General features: G+C 42.3%; 1 long non-coding RNA gene across 1 annotated transcript; it reads left to right on the top strand.

Moving 5' to 3' along the window:
• The first annotated feature begins 9,253 nt into the window (after positions 1–9,253).
• Positions 9,254–16,493, top strand: LOC113919737. The gene is made up of 3 exons (XR_003519102.1): positions 9,254–9,311; positions 10,533–10,690; positions 16,357–16,493. It is a non-coding gene; the product is annotated as an uncharacterized LOC113919737 (long non-coding RNA).
• Positions 16,494–16,970: the final 477 nt, after the last annotated feature.

Genomic DNA, 16,970 nt, shown 5'->3' with positions numbered 1-16,970 from the left:
TCTTCCCTAACGTCTCATGGTTTGCTGGGATCTTTGGCATTCCTTGGCTTCTGCTGTATCACCACAATCTCCACTTCATTCTCTCATGGTGCTCCCCTTGTGGGTATATGTTTGTACCCAACTTTCCCCTTTCCGTAAGGACACAGTCATATTGGATTAGGATCTACCTTAATGACCTCAACTTAACTTGGTCATCTACAAAGGTTCTATTTCCAAATAAGGTCACATTCACAGATACTGGAGGCTAGGATTTCAATATTTTTGAGGAAACACAGCTCAACTCATGACCGTCATATTGAAAGAGTAGATTTGTACCTTCAAGTGGCTGTAGCGGAAGCAATGACATTTGTCTGGTACCAAAGTTGTTTTCTATGTAAATATATCTTGCAAAAATGGAATGATACTGCATGTTTTTCCTTTAACAGTGGATTTTGAAAATGTCCTCGTGTCAGTAGCATATTTTACCTTGTTTTCAGTGGTGGCATTGGATTACACTATACAAACATATCATAATTTATTTAAGCAAACTCTTATTGTTAGATTTCTTCCCATTTTTCTTAGTCTGTACAATACTGCAGTGAATATCTTTGTCTCTAAGTCTTTGTGCACACCGACAATTATTTCCTTTGGATAAATTGCTGGAAACAGAATTAGTGGTTCAAAGAATATGACATTTTAAAAGCTTTTGATATATTTTATCAAGTTGGTTTCCAGGAAGTTTGTTGAGAATGTCTGTCTCCCCATCATCTTAGCCAGTATCCAGATGAGTATTTTTGGTCAGCCAAAGTCGAGATTATAAAATATCTTATAATGGTTTTAATTTCTATTTTTTGGACTGAGATTGAAGTGTTTCCATGTATTTATTGATCATGTGCATTTCTTGTTTGGGGAAATTGTCTGTTCATTTACTTTCCCTACTTTTCTATTGACTTTATTTATTCTTATTTATTTGTATTAATTTTCTACCTTAGAAACATTAGCCTATTCTATGTTGTAGCAATTTTTTTTTAATGGCTTGCATTTTATTTTTGGTCTTGTTTATAATGCTTTTGAAATACAAAAGGTTGAACTCTATCAAAATTTGTGTCACTGGTTTCTTTCAATCCTCATGCTTAGAATTTCCCTATCCATGGTCGTGGGGGTGGGGAACCGACAATCATGTATATTTCCTTTTATTTTTTCCCCCCCAGTGGTTTCTATTTTTACATTAACAGTGTTGATCTGTATGCTCTCATTACCTCTGGTAGATTGAATATGGCTGCAAATCCTTCATTACTCTTATCGCTGAGAAGTGGAGTCTAACTCTTCTTCTCTTGAATCTGGCTTTAGTGACTTGACTGACCAACAGAATATGGTAGAACTAATGTCCTGGAAATTCTGAAGCAAGGTTATACCCTTGTTGCACTGGCTTATAAAATCCCCAGTCTCCATGTAAGAAGTCTGACTACCTTAAAAGCCACCTTGCTGGAGAGGTTATGTGTAAGCACTTGACCATCCCAGCTGAGCCCAGAATTCTAGCCATTTGCACCAGGGCAAACTCATTATCACTGCATAACCTCTGTCAACACTAAATGGAGCAAAAGAACCACCCAGCCAAGCCCTGCCCAAGTTCTGGACCCATAAACCCATGAGATAGAACACAGACAGTTTCTGTTTTAAGCCACTGCATTGTAGGGTAGTTTGTTACGCAAGAGTAGGTAACTGGAACATTACCTCTTAACCAGCAGTAGTGTTACAGAGGCTGTGAGATGCAGGAAAAAGCACTAGAGTTGCAGGGAAATGAGAATCAAGAGCTTCAGCAAGGGTATTTTCATCCATTGGTAATGACTGATGATATCAAAAGTAGCAAGGTTTATAGCTGACACGTACTTTGAGGCACAAAAAAAAAGGCAAATCAATCCCAACTCGAGCATATTTTGAGAAAAAAGTTTTTCTTAAATAATTAAAATCCATGGAGCATTTTTAATGTATCATACACAGTGCTAAGTTCTTGACACAGATTTTTTTTCATTTACTCCCCGGTGGACTCACCCTGTGAGTAGCTGCTGTTATTGTCCCCATTTTATAGACGAGGAAATGAGCCTTCGATAGTTTCAGTAATGTGCCTATGGTCACAGAGCTGCAACTAGGATTTGAATCCTTCTGTGTGAACCTGCACACTTGGCCACAGGGCTAACCTCATTTCCAGGGTGAGGCTCTGATATCAACTTACAGAAAATGCCCCTTTGCTAAGGGACAGATCTGGACACCAGATCCTATCAGATCCTCCTCCCCACCGGATCCTACCATATAGATGTTCCTAAGTCTGCAAAATCAGAGGGTTGAATCAGATATTCCCCAACCTTTTTTCCAGATCTTACAAACCGGTGGTTCCTAAAATCAAGCCACGGGCCTGGCAACGTGGACAATGCAAAGGGAATCGAGTGGTGCGCTCCCTCTGTGCCCAGGATTCAGAGTGCCTTTTCCTACCCAGGGACCTCTGTTTCCAGACACCTGGAGGGATGTGGTAAAGTCACTTAGGCAGGACGGGCCCTCAGGGGAGGGATCATGTCCAATTCATCCCTATATCCCTAGAGCCTAACAAAATGCCGGGTCCCTCAGGATGTGTTTGAGACTACAAAAGAAAGTGCCTCAAATTACAGTGGCCTGAGCTGAGACCCTAGCCTTCTCAGACCATTCTGAGGGCTTCCCAGAATCCTGCCTTACCCATTGCTCAGGAACAAGTCCATGAGCCACTGCTTCAGCCACTGACTTCCATGACATTCCTACTGGGTACAGGGGCCCTGTGGCTGCCACTGTTTCTACTTCTCCAGCCACTGCTCCGCTGCTGGGTCCCAGACAGGTGCTAGCTGCTTCCCTCAGCTTCAACAGCATCACTGAAACCACATTATGTATCTTAAGAACTTTCTCTAAGTCCAGGATTAATGAAAGGAAATTGTAAAAACTGAGAATGGTCAAAAACCCTTGCCCCATATCGGGCTCATCCTTTAAATCTGTTTCCTTGCTTGGCCCCTTGTGGGGCCTGAACATGCCTGAACATGTACTCACACCAGGAATATCCTGGGGCCGTTCTTGGCCTTGAGGCACCAGCTGAAGGGGTACCCTGAGCAGAACAGATACGCTTTTTTTCTTCCCAATGGAAGTCCCTCCTCCTTATATTCTTAGAGCAAACAACTGATTAAAGTCTTGCCAGGATGACTGACAACGGGGAGGATCCCCCACCTCAAGGGCAAGCCATCCCCCACCCACCCCCATCTCCCCCACCCCCTGCTACCAGGGTGTGTCTGGCCCAGATAAGACAATCACAGAACGGTCTGACATTGATCCATTCCTTCAACTGGGTTCTCTAGTCTTATCCATGTGCACCTTGCAAATGAATGCATGAATTATCTGACCAAACCCAAGGTATCCACCCTGATTCCAGCCCATTAGCCCTACACCAAGCATCTTTGTAAGTATTCAGAGAGCTTCCCCTTCACACCAGAGCTTATAAATTCTTTGCACAACTCCCAACCCTGTCAACACTACCCTCCGCTCCTCTGGCCATTGTCTGTTCCCCAAGCCCAAGACAATTAATCACTCTGCTGCCTGCCAGGCCCTTTCTGTCAGCAACCGTTCCCTCTGACCCTCCATGTCCATCTCTCTTCCCTCACCCCAGCCTCTGATAGAGCAGAGTAGAGGCTCACACCTGTCGGAATGGAGTGGACAAAATCAATCAACAGGGTTATGAATCTCTCCCACTGCGCCTCCCTGCCCTCCATCATTTCATCCCTCTGTGTCTCAGGAGCATGCCAGGATTTTAAATTTCCTTCTGGGATTGGCCCAAGGGATGTGATGACAAGAGAAAATGGGAAAGGATTTAGGGGAAAACAAGAACAGCAATAACTGGAGCACCCTGCCGAGCTCTGGAAGGATTCTGATAGCCGGCTGCCGCAGGCCCATGGGAAAGTTCTCCAACTTGGACCCAGGTTCCCATGGGGGAAGAAACCTAAATAGGAATGCAAAGGAGAGGCAGAATATGATACTTTGCTTGTCAGCATCTTTACCTTATTTTTGTTAAAGCCTGCTGCCTAATTTCTTCAAAGCCCCGGTCATATGGCATGAATGAATTGAGTGACTGGTGTCTCAGTAAGAGCCAAAATTGTAAAGTAGGCCAGTCTCGTCTTCTCTGAGCTCCTGGCAGTATTAGCTCTTTGTGCTAAAAGGAGCAGACACAAGGACCTCCCTTCCACTCCCAGGAAACCTGCTTTAACGGCGACCTGCTGGGAAACATGCTCCATCCTTTGTCATCTACAACCTTCGAGACTCTAATGGCAGGAATTGCGGGCCCGATAAGAAGGGAGGGTGTCATAGGCAGGTGGGTAGAGGAGATATTTTTAGGCAGCCAGAACCTCGGAGAACCCATCAAATCACAGAGGCCCGCCCACTCCACCTGTGTCAGCTTTAAACTTGGATTGAATTTTTGGTGGCACAAAAGATGCTGTGCCTCCTGCCACTGGGAGGGCCCATTCTCCCACTCTGCTCTCTCTAGTTATTCCCCCCCTTCCAGCATCCATCTGGCTCTGGCTCAGCCTGAAGGAGGGCAGGCAGTTGGACCAGCTTCACCAGACGGGCCTTCTATCCCAGCTGAGGATGAGCATCCCGGCCGTCCTAGGGCTTCCCAGGGCTGCTGACACAGCTGCTCCAGATACTAGAGCACGTGTTCTCACAGGTGCCGCTGACTGAGAATATTTGGATGCTGGGAGAGTGGCTTCTAGCACTTCAGGAAAGCCCAGCCAGGTCCCCAGTCTCTGCAGGGACTGTTCCAGAAAATGAGACCCAATATCTGGTAGGTGAAGTGAGGGAGAATGAATAGGGGTAGGAAGAGTCAGGACATGTGGCTTCTGGTCCTGGCTCTGCCACTCGGGAACTGTGTGACCTTGGTCATCATTTCCCCTCCCTGACCCTCAGTTTCCTCCTGTGCAAAAGTGAAAAAGTCAGGATGTATCTAAGTTTACTTTTAACTCTTTCCTTTTATGGATCCAGCATCACTCAATTTGATCAAATAGCTACACGGAGCATCTAGGCAAAATCTAGAATGAGTCAGTGGAATTTGAAATTGGGAGAAGTTGTCCATATTTGAGGGCCATACTTTGCTTAATTTTATTAATATTTTGGGCAGGAGTATTTTTTAGACTTAGGAAGGTGGGCTAAGGAGGTTGGGAAGTACCTTATTCCACTTTACTTCCTGGTATATACATAGCCGAAAGGTTCAGATTAATTTGGGTGGACTGATATCTTAAGTACCCATGTCTCTTGTTTACTCTGAGGTGACTTTCTGATGTTAGAGGCTCTGTTCTTCTTCCATCTGTATCAGTTAGATCATTTTTTTATTGTAAGGGTCAGAAAACCCAACTCAAATGGACTAAACCAAGCAAGGAAAATGTATTGTCTCACATGTCTGAACCCCATTGTCACTAAAATACATTTCTTCTCTCCTCTCAGCTCTGCATCGTCTGTATTTTCTCATGTCTTAGGTAGGATCTCCCTTTGTGATCACAAGAGAACATCTAGAAACTCTCAGGGTCACATACATCCATATGAATGTTGGCTTTGTTGGCTGGGATAATTTGAGCTGCAAACAACAGAAAATATGATTCAAGTTAGCTTAATCAATGAGGAAAATCTTCCCCTTACACAACAAGAAATCCAAAGATGTGGCGAGATCCAGATTGTTTAATTAAGTGCCTTGATAATGTCATTGAGGAGCCAAGTTTGTCTACTCCTTTATTTGCAGTATCAATTTTTCTCTCAGAATGGCCCCCCACATGGTCACACAATGGCTGTTGGAATTCCAAGTGTCATATCCAGACATTGCAATGCACAGCAAAAGAAGTAAAACTACCTCTTCCACCAGCTTTTTCTTCAGAAAAAGGAAATATTCCCAGAATCTCCTAGAAGACTTCTCATATCTTATGGGACAGAATTATTCTACTTGCCCGTTTTTCAACCAACCACTGACAAGTGGGATATAATTATCATGTTAGCTTAGACCAATGGTTTTCAACCAGGGAAGATGTTGTCTCACAGAGACAATATCCAAAGACACTTTTGGGCATGTAGTGGGCGTCTAGTAGGTAGAGGATAGGGATGATGCTACATCCCTACAGTGCACAGGACACAGCCCTCATAACAAAGAACTATCTGGTTCAACATGTCAGTATTGCTGAGATTGAAAAACCTTGCTTAGACAATTACCTAGAGTGGAATGGTCAGTGAAGAGTCAACTGCAATGTCTTCTACAGTGTTCTATCTGGAAAACAACAGTTTTTGTCCCAACATTTCTAAGAAAATCTCACTATCATGTCCATCCCTGAACCAATTACTGTGTACAGGAGGATGAGGTGCAATGATTGGTTTAAGCCTAGGTCAGGTTTTCCACCTCTGAGCCAGGATGAGTCAACCTACCTGAAGCTGAGAGTGGGGGAAGAAAGGGTGATACTGCAGACAGAGCTGGGGATGGTAATCAAGATGAGGTGAATAGATGCTGGGCAGCAAAAACAACAGATGCCCACCACCCACCTCCTCCCATCAAGAGACTACAGAGGCAAGAACTATGTTTGTACTTGGACTCAAAATAGCAGCAGCAGCAGTGGGAGGTCAATGGGACTGTCTAGGAAGACTCTGGACTGGCGCCAGTGAATCCTTCATTGCACACGGTAGGTAGACGTCCTATGGCTTTAATCACCTCCGTCCAGGCAGCACTTTTCACCTAAGGAGTTGCTCAGTCAGCCTGGCAAAGTGTAAGCAGGAGAGGCAGAGAAGGGGGAGGGAGTGGAGGAGGTGGTAGCTAAGAAGTGTTCATAGAGAGGGAGAGTTGGGGCACAGGTGTGCTGTGTGTCCCCAACCTCAGATGATTTCTCTGCCCTGGAACTGAGCTCTATGGACTGCATCACCCAGGCCACTTTGTCCTCTGGTTTATAGTTGGGTTTGGTCAATAGTTGGCATCACCAGGAGATGAAAGGGAGGGAGGAGAGATTCATTTATTCCTCCTGATTCTTCCTTGCTGTCATGGTCAGTGGCTACATTCCATTATGACCAGTGCTTCTGTTGAGTCATTCTTCTTTCATGATGCTTCGTTCATCTAGACTCCATCATACCATTTCCTCCCTTTGCTCCTTCAGGCCTAAAGGTGGCATTAACTCCTGGAGGTTACCTTCTTGAGTGACTCAACACTCCCTACTGGTTCCCTTATTCTTAACTACACGTCTGTATATAGTACCTTCGATAGAAAGTCTCTGAGTGTGTTGTCTGGTTCCTCTAAGAATCCTGACTCAGACAATAGGCAGATGGCAGAAAATATAGAAAGAGCCCAGATGTCTATCAACAGAAGAATGGATAAAGAAGATATGGTACACACACACACACACACACACACACACACACACTGGAATATTACTCAGCCATCAAAAAGAATGAAATCTTGCCACTTGCAATGACGTGGATGTAACTAGAGGGTATTATGCTAAGTGAAATAAGTCAGTCAGAGGAAGACAGATACCATATGATTTCACTCATGTGGAATTTAAGAAACAAAACAGATGAACATAGGGGAAGGGAGGGAAAAATCAAATAAGATAAAAATTGAGAGGGAGGCAAACCATAAGAGATGCTGAACTCTAGGAAACAAACTGAGGGTCAGTGGAGAGGAGGTGGCAGGGGGGATGGGATAACTGGGGGTGTGGCATTAAGGAGGGCACTTGATGTAATGAGCACTGGGTGTTATATGCAACTGATGAATCACTAAATTCTACCTGTGAAACTAATAAAAAATATAGGCAGGTGGCAGGTCCAGGATCCACTGAGCCACACTGTCATATCAGGTATCACATGACTTGATCACACCCAGTGTTCTATAAGTCTAAAGGATAGTCACTCACATTTGTTCTTTAGGACCTAGACTTCTTGGGAAACCTAATAGTTAAAATTATGGATTTGAGGGTTATTATCCCTCTCTGCTTTTAGTTTCTGCCAACATTTGTACCCTATTGTCTAAGTAGAAAGTGTGCTGACAATGCTATATTTGATAATGTTACCTACCATTTCTTGAACACTTATAAGATGCCAGATGCTGTGCCAAGCACCTTATATGTTTTACCTCATTTAATTTGCACAACAAACTTATGGGTTAGATACTATTATTTTTCCTGTTTTATAGCTGAGAGAACTGAGGCTCAGACAGTTAAGTAACAAGATGAAACAGCTGATAACTATGGTCATTAATACCAATAGTCATCAATATTTCTGATTCTCTTCCCTTCCCTGGATACATGGAAAACTTTATTTCCCACCTCTCTTTGCAAGTGGGGAAGATCTTGTGACTAGTGTTCTCAATGGGTTGTGACTGCAAGTGACAAGGTACTTCTGGGCTGACATATTTCAGAGCTGGCATGTGATCTTCAATCATCATTCCTCTGCCTCTGCAGTCATGGTAGCATGTGTTGAGAAGGGATGCCATAAGATTAAATCAGCCTGCACTGCTGAGCACTACATGAAGGGAGCTGCCCTGCAGAGGCACTCAGACCTGCACTGACTTGGTGGAAAGGCAAAATAAACTTTTACTGTGTTAAGAAACTGGAAATGTGGTGCTGTTTGTTACTGCAGCATAACCTAACCTGTGCTGACTGAAACAGTGGAGGAGCTGGGTTCAAATACAAGTCTTTCTGAGCCAAAAGGCAGTGTCCTTAACCACTGAGCAAATTGCTTCTCTCTGCCTCTTTATCCCAGAAGACTTCTTAGAAGTTGTCACCCTGGAAAGATGAGAGAAAGGGGACATGAGAAAGGAATGTGATACTCATGAAACCTCTTACTAGAAGAATAAAAGAGTTAGGAAAGAGATAAGGAGAAAATCATGCTTGTCTTTCCTTTGGTCATTATATATTAAAAAAAAACAGTAAAAAAAAAGATTCTTTGGAAAAATTTTTATAAGTAGGGCCTCTGGCATTTTTGCATTATGGTCAGGGAATTAACTGTAGCTCCTTCTCATTGGAAATAATTTTGCAGCCCGTCTCTAGGGAAGCACAAATGGGAATGCTCTCTGCTTTGGAAGAGAAGCTCCAAGCTGTAGCCCTTCTGCCTGCAAGTGAGATAGAACCTCCATTCTGGTCACTGTCTCCCTGTGTGGCTTTTCTCCTTCTTAGTTCAATAAAGACAGTTTGTTGGTTTAAGACTATTTATTAATGTCAACCACCTTCTCCTTTCAGCCTTCTTTTACCTGCCATCCCCGAATCCCAAGATTGACAAGCCATGTCTTTGTTTTGGAAAGAATCCAGGTAATGAGGCCAGTGTCCCCATATCTAAAGGCGCTTTGTGTAAAAAAATAACAGTCCCCCAAGGTTACTAGAAAACCTGAGTTTAAAAGGATTACTTTGGAAACCAAGATGTTAAAATGACCTTGTTTTCTCCACTGAAGAAGATAATTCTATTGTGGGGGAAAAGGACTGACAAGGAAGGTGGCACCAATTGCCCACATATTCATATACCTATGGATGAGAACATGGACCACCTAGTCTTACCCATATTCCCAAGCATGTGTATATGGGTCCCCAAACTGGGAACAGCTATGAGAGGATTTGCTAATTAGCATCATGTTTACACATTTATTGTCAACTATAATTACTTGTTTATTAGAGCAGAGGCTTCCCTGTTTATTACAGTTATTATGGTTTGTCAGTAAGAGATAATGTGCTTGAATTTCACAAGTATGTATGAATTGCACAAATCTTGCCAGTCCTAGCTAGGACCAACTCTCAATGAAAATGCTCAGAGAAGGTAATTCTCAAGGAGGCACCCAATTTTATTTCAGCTAATAAAAAGTTATCCTGTCCAACAGAACTGCAAATTGTCTCCTAAGCAAGGAATTTGCAGCAAGCTCCCTCCTACTTAGCAGTAATCTATATTTCTGGTCAGTTGTGTTAATGCTAGGCACTGTGCTTGGCACTTACTTGATATGTGTGTTATTATCCATTCTCATCACACCCTCCAAGTGAGGGATCTGTGGTTCCATTTTCTAGATAAGGAAACTAAGGCTCAGAGAGGTGACATGACTTGCCCTGAAAGACATGCCTAGGAGCGGTATCCAGGCCTTTCTTACTACAAAGCCCATGTCTTGTTCGTTCTATACACACGTGCTGCTCACACGCATGTTCCCCATATAAGTGAACTGGAAGAGAATGTTAGCCAAGGTAGTTTTTCTGGGGCACATAACTGCAGGGGTGTATATAAAGGGGAATTGCTGGGTGACAGGCCCGTGAGATAGAGTCTCAAGATTAGAAAAGCAGAGCTGAGGTGTTACAGCGTGTTAGTGTAGGGGAGCTGGTGATGGGAGGAGGTTGCGTTGTTTTGCTGAGGATGTTAGAAAACATGATGCCCAGCTGGAAAATTGGAAGACCAAAATTTATTCATTTGGCTGTTATGGATGGGGTGGGACAATCAGGACATTAAAAGTCATTAGTTAGGTTTCTGATTATATTTAAACCTTTTTGTTTTTGCAGATGCTTTTGGTGGTGGGAGGGGCAGAAGTTGCAGCATATAGAGGGTGCCATGCATTGAGTGGCTTCTGGCTGCGTCAGCACAAGGAGTTAGGGGTCACTACAACCATAAGGAGAATAGCCAACTGTTACTGAGAGTTCACTATGTGCCAGACACCATGGTAAGTGTTTTACATTAATTTTCTCATTTAATCTTTGTATCATGTTGCAAGGTTGTTTCTATTTTGTGTGAAGATGAGGAAACGGGCACAGAAGGGTTGAGTAAGGTGGCCAAGGTCACACAACCAGGAACTATCAGATTCAAGACACAGTGTCCCACCTTATCTGCACTAACAGAATTCTGAGACATGCCTATACACTATACTCATTATTAACCTGACTCCAGTGTATGAGAATGCATCCTGGACTTCAAGAGACAAATTTGTGTTTTCTTACTTTCTTATATTGAGGTATTTACTTATACACAGTAAAGTGCACAGATCTTAAGTGGATAGCTTAATGGATTTTTACACAATTAAATACTCATGTAACAGCTCTCTTTATTCATAGTTATATTTAATCTAAAAAGGTAGAGATGATAAATACTGCAGGAAGTGAAGGTACAATTTTAAAATTTCCAGTTAATATTGTTTAGAATATAGCGATATAGCATGCACATAAATGGCATTACATACATCTTCTTGGTATAGTTTATAGAGCTCAGGTTTTTCCTATTTTGGAGGATATATGAATCCAGACACTCAGGATGTACGAGGTGCGAGTTAGCATAAATCTGGATACTAAGGGGCTTTCTTTGGCTTTTATTAACTCCTTTTCCCATCTCATGCACAGATAAACTTTTGTGCTCTCCACATAGGGGAGACGACATATCCTGTGAATTCCCCAGGACAAAGAGGGTATATAAATTCAAGATTTTATTATTGCATGTATGTATCTAAAAATCAATATTTCTATCTGTCTGGCTATCGATCTACATGTGCACATCAGACAGCCATTTAAAACAGGCTCTTTTTAAAGCCATGTTGCATTAAGTGAGTTCTCTGTTAAAATGGGTTATATATAGCACATGGCTAAAGTTTGCAGGGTATGGGTATTATTGTACATGTGTGAACTGGGCAGGGGGAATTCATCGTATAAATACAGATTATATTTCTGTTTAGGATTACATATGTACGTGTAGATCTCAAGTGCCTATAATTCCATGCATAGTCACATGTCACTGGAATAAGACAATATGTTCCCAAAGAGGGTCGGTTGGTGAAGGGCTTTGTCCCCACAAAGGACAAAAACCCTCATGTTCTGGGACCAGGTGTTGGGTGGACACATCAAAGGCACATCCAGTGGAGCTTGGGGAATCTTCAGCTGAGACTACTTCTTTCTTTGTCCAAGGATGACTCTGAGCAGGCAACTGCCCTCTCAGCACAACTGAGAGGCTGATTCTGTCTTTCATATCCACTGCCTCACTGCAGGCTTTTTGAATATTTAATAATACAATTTGCCTTCCCAGAAACAGAGTTTGGAGGAGCTTTTGTCCTCTCCATGCAGACATTGGTATAGTAGGTGAGCAGGAGGGCTGTGATGACATGGAGCAGGCTGGCCAATCACTCCCCTCCAGGAGTATCCTCAAATTGAAAACCCCAACAGATGGCTCTGAGCTAAGAATGTGGCAGGGAAAGGAGGTTGTGCAGGTGGTTTCAGGCACCAGTCAGGAGGCTTAGAGAGGAAAAGGAAGTGCTGAGCTGGTATCAAGTGACCATGGCATGTGGTGAGAGGGAAACCAGAGACATACTCTCCACTAAAGTATAAGAGCTTGGCTCAAATCCAGGCTACTGCAGTGTATTTCACTGAATGGCGAAGCTGGAATGAACCACATCACTCTTCAGATCCCAAGCTAACATTTTACAGACTGGAAAACTGAGACCCAGAGTACAACTGATCTCTGAAGTCGCACAGCTGATTAGAGGGCAAGGTGTTTATATAACCAAGAGTCTTTTTCCATTCTTGGAATGGTTAGGTTATGCTGCAGTAACAAACAGCACCACATTTCCAGTTTCTTAACACAGTAAAAGTTTATTTTGCCTTTTTCCACCAAGTCAGTGCAGCTCTGAGTGCCTCTGCAGGGCAGCTCCCTTCATGTAGTGTTCAGGAATGTAGATTGCTTTAATCTTATGGTATCCAATCTCAACACATGCTACCAGACTGCAGAGGCAGAGGAATGACGATTGAAGATCACATGCCAGCTCTGAAATGTGTCAGCCCGGGAGTACTTTGCCACTTGCAGTCACAACCCATTGAGAACACTAGTCACCAAACCCTCCCCACTTGTAAAGAGAGGTAGGAAATAAAGTTTTCCATGTATCCAGGAAAGGGAAGAGAATCAGAAATATTGGTGACCACTGGAATTAATGACCATAGTCATTTATCAACTGTTTGATATTGCACAAGTTGCTTAATTAATTCTGAGCTCAGTTTCCTCTTCTATAAAATGGGGAAAATGATAATAACTAACCCATATATTTTTTTGGTGCAGATTAAATGAGATAAAGCATATAAAGTGCTTGACACAGTGTCTGGCATCTTGTAAGTGTTCAAGCAATGGTCGACCTCTAGTTCTTTCCCTATTCAGCTACCAGAGTGACCTTTTAAAAATAGAAATCTATTACCTAAAATCCTTTAGTGGCTTCCCGGTTCACTTAGAATTAAATGCTATCTCTCTCACCATTGTTACAGTCTCTACATGATATAGTTCTTGTTCTCCTCTCCAGTTTCATCTTTCATCACCTTTTCTCATTCCTTAGCCTCCCATTACTTTGGACTTCTTGCCATTCCCTTAACAAGCTCGAGCTGCCTCAAGCTCTGTGTTTGCTCCTTCTCTAACTGGAACACTGCCTCAGGTCTTCACATGATTAGTTCTTCTTCACATCTTAGGTCTAAATTCAAGAAGCCTTCCCTGCCCTCACCATCTATTTCCCTCCAGTCTACACACAGGCTAGTGGGTCATTCCCTATCACATTACCCTGCTTTGTTTCTTTATTATTATTAATATTATTATTATTGTTATTGTTGTTATTTTAAGTAAGCTCCATGCCCATGTGGAGTCCAATGTGGGGCTTGAACTCATGACCTTGAGATCAAGACCTGAGTTGAGATCAAGTCGGATGCTTAACAGACTGAGCTACCCAGGTGCCCCATAACATGTTTAGTTTCTTTCTAGCACTTATCACCATATGAAATTAACTTATTTATTTATTTATTTATTAACTTATTTATTTGTTCACACAAATGTGAACTTTGTGAGAGCAAGGCCTTCATCTATCTTGCTCCCTATTTTATCTCCATCACTGAGAACGGTCCAGGACTCCAGTGGTGAACATACAAATCTCTGCTCAGCACTTTTCCATACCATTATGTTGCCTCTTTTTGATATTGATTTGGAACTTGCTCTTTCCTCACTCATTTCTGGAGAAGAATATCAACTCCCAGCAGGGAAGTGGTCACCCTGCCCATGTAGTGGCTGGTAACTGTAGGGTGGGGGCCTGACTTTGAGCTTTATCTTCTAAAGCAGTTTCTCCACAGTGGAACCCAAGTACCACCTATTTCAGAATTGCCCAAGGAACTAGTAGAAAATATAAATCCCAAGTCTATAATTGACAAAGAAGTAAAAAAAATCTTGGAGGTGAGTGTGTACTGGGAAATCTGCACTTTTAACAAGCACCACAGGTATCTTAGAGGCATACTTAGTCTTCAGAGGAGCTCTCTTAGGTTTTAAGTTCAGTCTACCAACTAATCATACAAAATAATTTTGCTTGTTCCTGGTGAGTTCTCACATTTATACTTGGATTGTCTTGGTGAATTATCAAACTCTCTGTCTGAGGTCAGAGTAGAGTGCTTTGGGGCACAGAAAGCAAGGGCACAATGACTGATGTTCTCAGTGCCCTTATGTAAGAGTTACCAATTGCTGTGTAAGAAATTACCCTCAAACTTAGTGTGTTTCTCACACTTGGGACACTTTTTTGCTCATTAGAAACTCCTTGAGAAGGATGGGGTAGGGTGACTGAGTCAGGGGCAGAAAAAGAAGAGAAAATTAAAATCCATTTCAGATGATCCCTTATCAGTGGCTCAGTGAAAAGCTTACATAAAGAGGAGCCTGTGTTTTGGTTAAGGCGAGGCTGTAATAATTGCTCTGGATTCTTGTGATCCACAATTGAAAGAGATCTATTGCTTGGAGTAATGCCTTTGGTGATGGTAGTGATGGTCACAATCCATTTAACAAGTATGTATTGAACACCTACTGTATGCCATCACTGACCTAGGCACATGTATTGAAATGAACCAAAAAAAAAAAAAAAAAATCCCTGCCCCATGAGCTTAAATTCTAGAAGAGGAAATGGAAGGAAATGATGCTAGCTAGCATCTCCTTTCCTGTCCAAAGCATTTCCTTCTCATGACTTCTTAGTCATGAGGAGTTTAGTCTCCACCAGGTCCTCAGGTTCAGTGAGGGATTCCCAAAACCTTACTTCTTCCAAGGCTTGCAGATGGATATCTACTCAAATACTCATATATTTCCTTACATGCTGGGAAATGGACTCTTGGTTGAGAGGTAGATGTCTCTGTATGTGTGTGTTGGGGTGGGGCCTGTGATAGAGTACAGAGAGTTTAAAACAACCACATTTATTTTATAGCTTCTGTAGGTCAGGAATTCAGGTACAGCTAAGTTGCGTCCTATGGCTCAGCTTCTTTCATAAGGCTGCAAACTTTTGGCCAGGGCTACCCTCATTTCAAGGCTCAACTAGGGAAGGATTCGTTTCCAAGCTCACTCATATGGTTGTTGGCTATATTTGGTTCCTCATGGGCTGTTGGACTAAGGGCCTTGGTTCCTTGCTGGCCTTGGCTGGCAGCTATCCTCAGTTGCCTGCCATATAGGGCCTCTCTCAACATGGGAGCTGGTTTCCACCAGAGTGGGCAAGTGAGAAGAGCTAGAGAGAGAGTGAGAGCAGGATGAAAGTCAGTCTTTTGTAATCTGATCTCTGAAGTGATATGCCATCACTTTTGCTGTATTTTATTTACTAGAAGCAAGTCAATAGGTCTAGCCCACACTCAAAAGGAGGGGATTACGCAAGAGCTTGACTACCAGGGGATGGGGATCATTGAGAACCCTTTTAGATGCTGCCTACCACTGCCTTAGCCTGAGTTTTAAACAAGGGACACAATATGGCAGACAGATAATAACTGTGTGTGGATTCTATGTGGCATGGAAATTTAATTTAAAAGGCACTGTTGCATCATAAGAAGAGCATAGACTTTAGGCTGAGAGAGGCCTGTCAGCTTTGGTTTTAGAATCTCAGCTTTGGTATTCACCAACTGCATAGTCTCAGGCTTAGTTATTCTGAGCCTCAGTTTTCTCACACCAAAAATGTGGAAAATACCCACCACCTAAAGAGTTTTAAAAATAAAAAAATCACTTGGGTAAGGCACTTATTAAAATACATTTTCCCAGGTTCTCCTCAAGAAATTCTTATTCAGGAGACCTATGTGGCACCTAAGAATTTCTATTTTTAATAAATGCACAAATATTTCTAAGTATGTATGAAAAAGGTGTGTGGCTCAGTACATGGTAGCTATTAATAATTTGCATAACTTTAATTCTGCAATTATTCTTGAGAAACTATATGTTTGAAGAGATCCAACTGATATTTAGAAAGCAAACTGTACTGAAGATCAAAAGATGTAGAAGTTTGAGCTCTTGTCTGACACTTACTTTGCTGTGGGATCTTGGGCACAGAGCCACCTAATCTTTCTGGACCTCTTTTTTTTTTTTTCTTTCCAGCTGCTGAAAAATGTCTTCTAGCCTGAGTACTCTCTGTCTAGATGAAGAAGAAACAATAGCAGTTAGTATGGGATCACTTTAGGACTCCCTTGGTTGGAGAAGCAATGCAATGGCCTCCATAATAAGTCTCTTCTGAAATCTTCATCTCCTAATATTTATTCCTGAAGACTATTCTTTGGAGCCTCTCATTCTTCTACCCTTCTAATTCATATGACCCCAACATCTCTGTATGTAATGAGATATATCTGAAAAACAACCTCATTTAAAAGAATAAATTTATTAAGGAGCTGAGAACTTTCTGGCATGAAATGAAAAATATTGATTGCTTCTCACCTGTTAGCAATGAAATCCCATCCAGTTAATTAACCTGCTCAGAGATAAAGTTTATTACTGCCCTTCACCTTCAGCTCCAAATCTTTAAAACCATTAAAACAAGTAAATGGTCAATGAGTAAATCTTCTCCCAGATTGGCATTCAGGGCCTTCTGTGATCTGGCTCCAGCCTACCTTTCAGTCTTGACTTCCAGCTGCTTAATTTCAAGCACCTACTGCTCCAGTCAAATGGAAAAACTGAAGTATTCAGAATCCCCTCCTCCAAATTCTACATATCTTAAC

The sequence above is a fragment of the Zalophus californianus genome, chromosome 3, assembly GCF_009762305.2.
Source record: "Zalophus californianus isolate mZalCal1 chromosome 3, mZalCal1.pri.v2, whole genome shotgun sequence".
Lineage (NCBI taxonomy): Eukaryota > Metazoa > Chordata > Mammalia > Carnivora > Otariidae > Zalophus > Zalophus californianus.
Note: the sequence above shows the minus strand (reverse complement) of the source record. Positions and strands in the feature narration are given on the sequence as shown.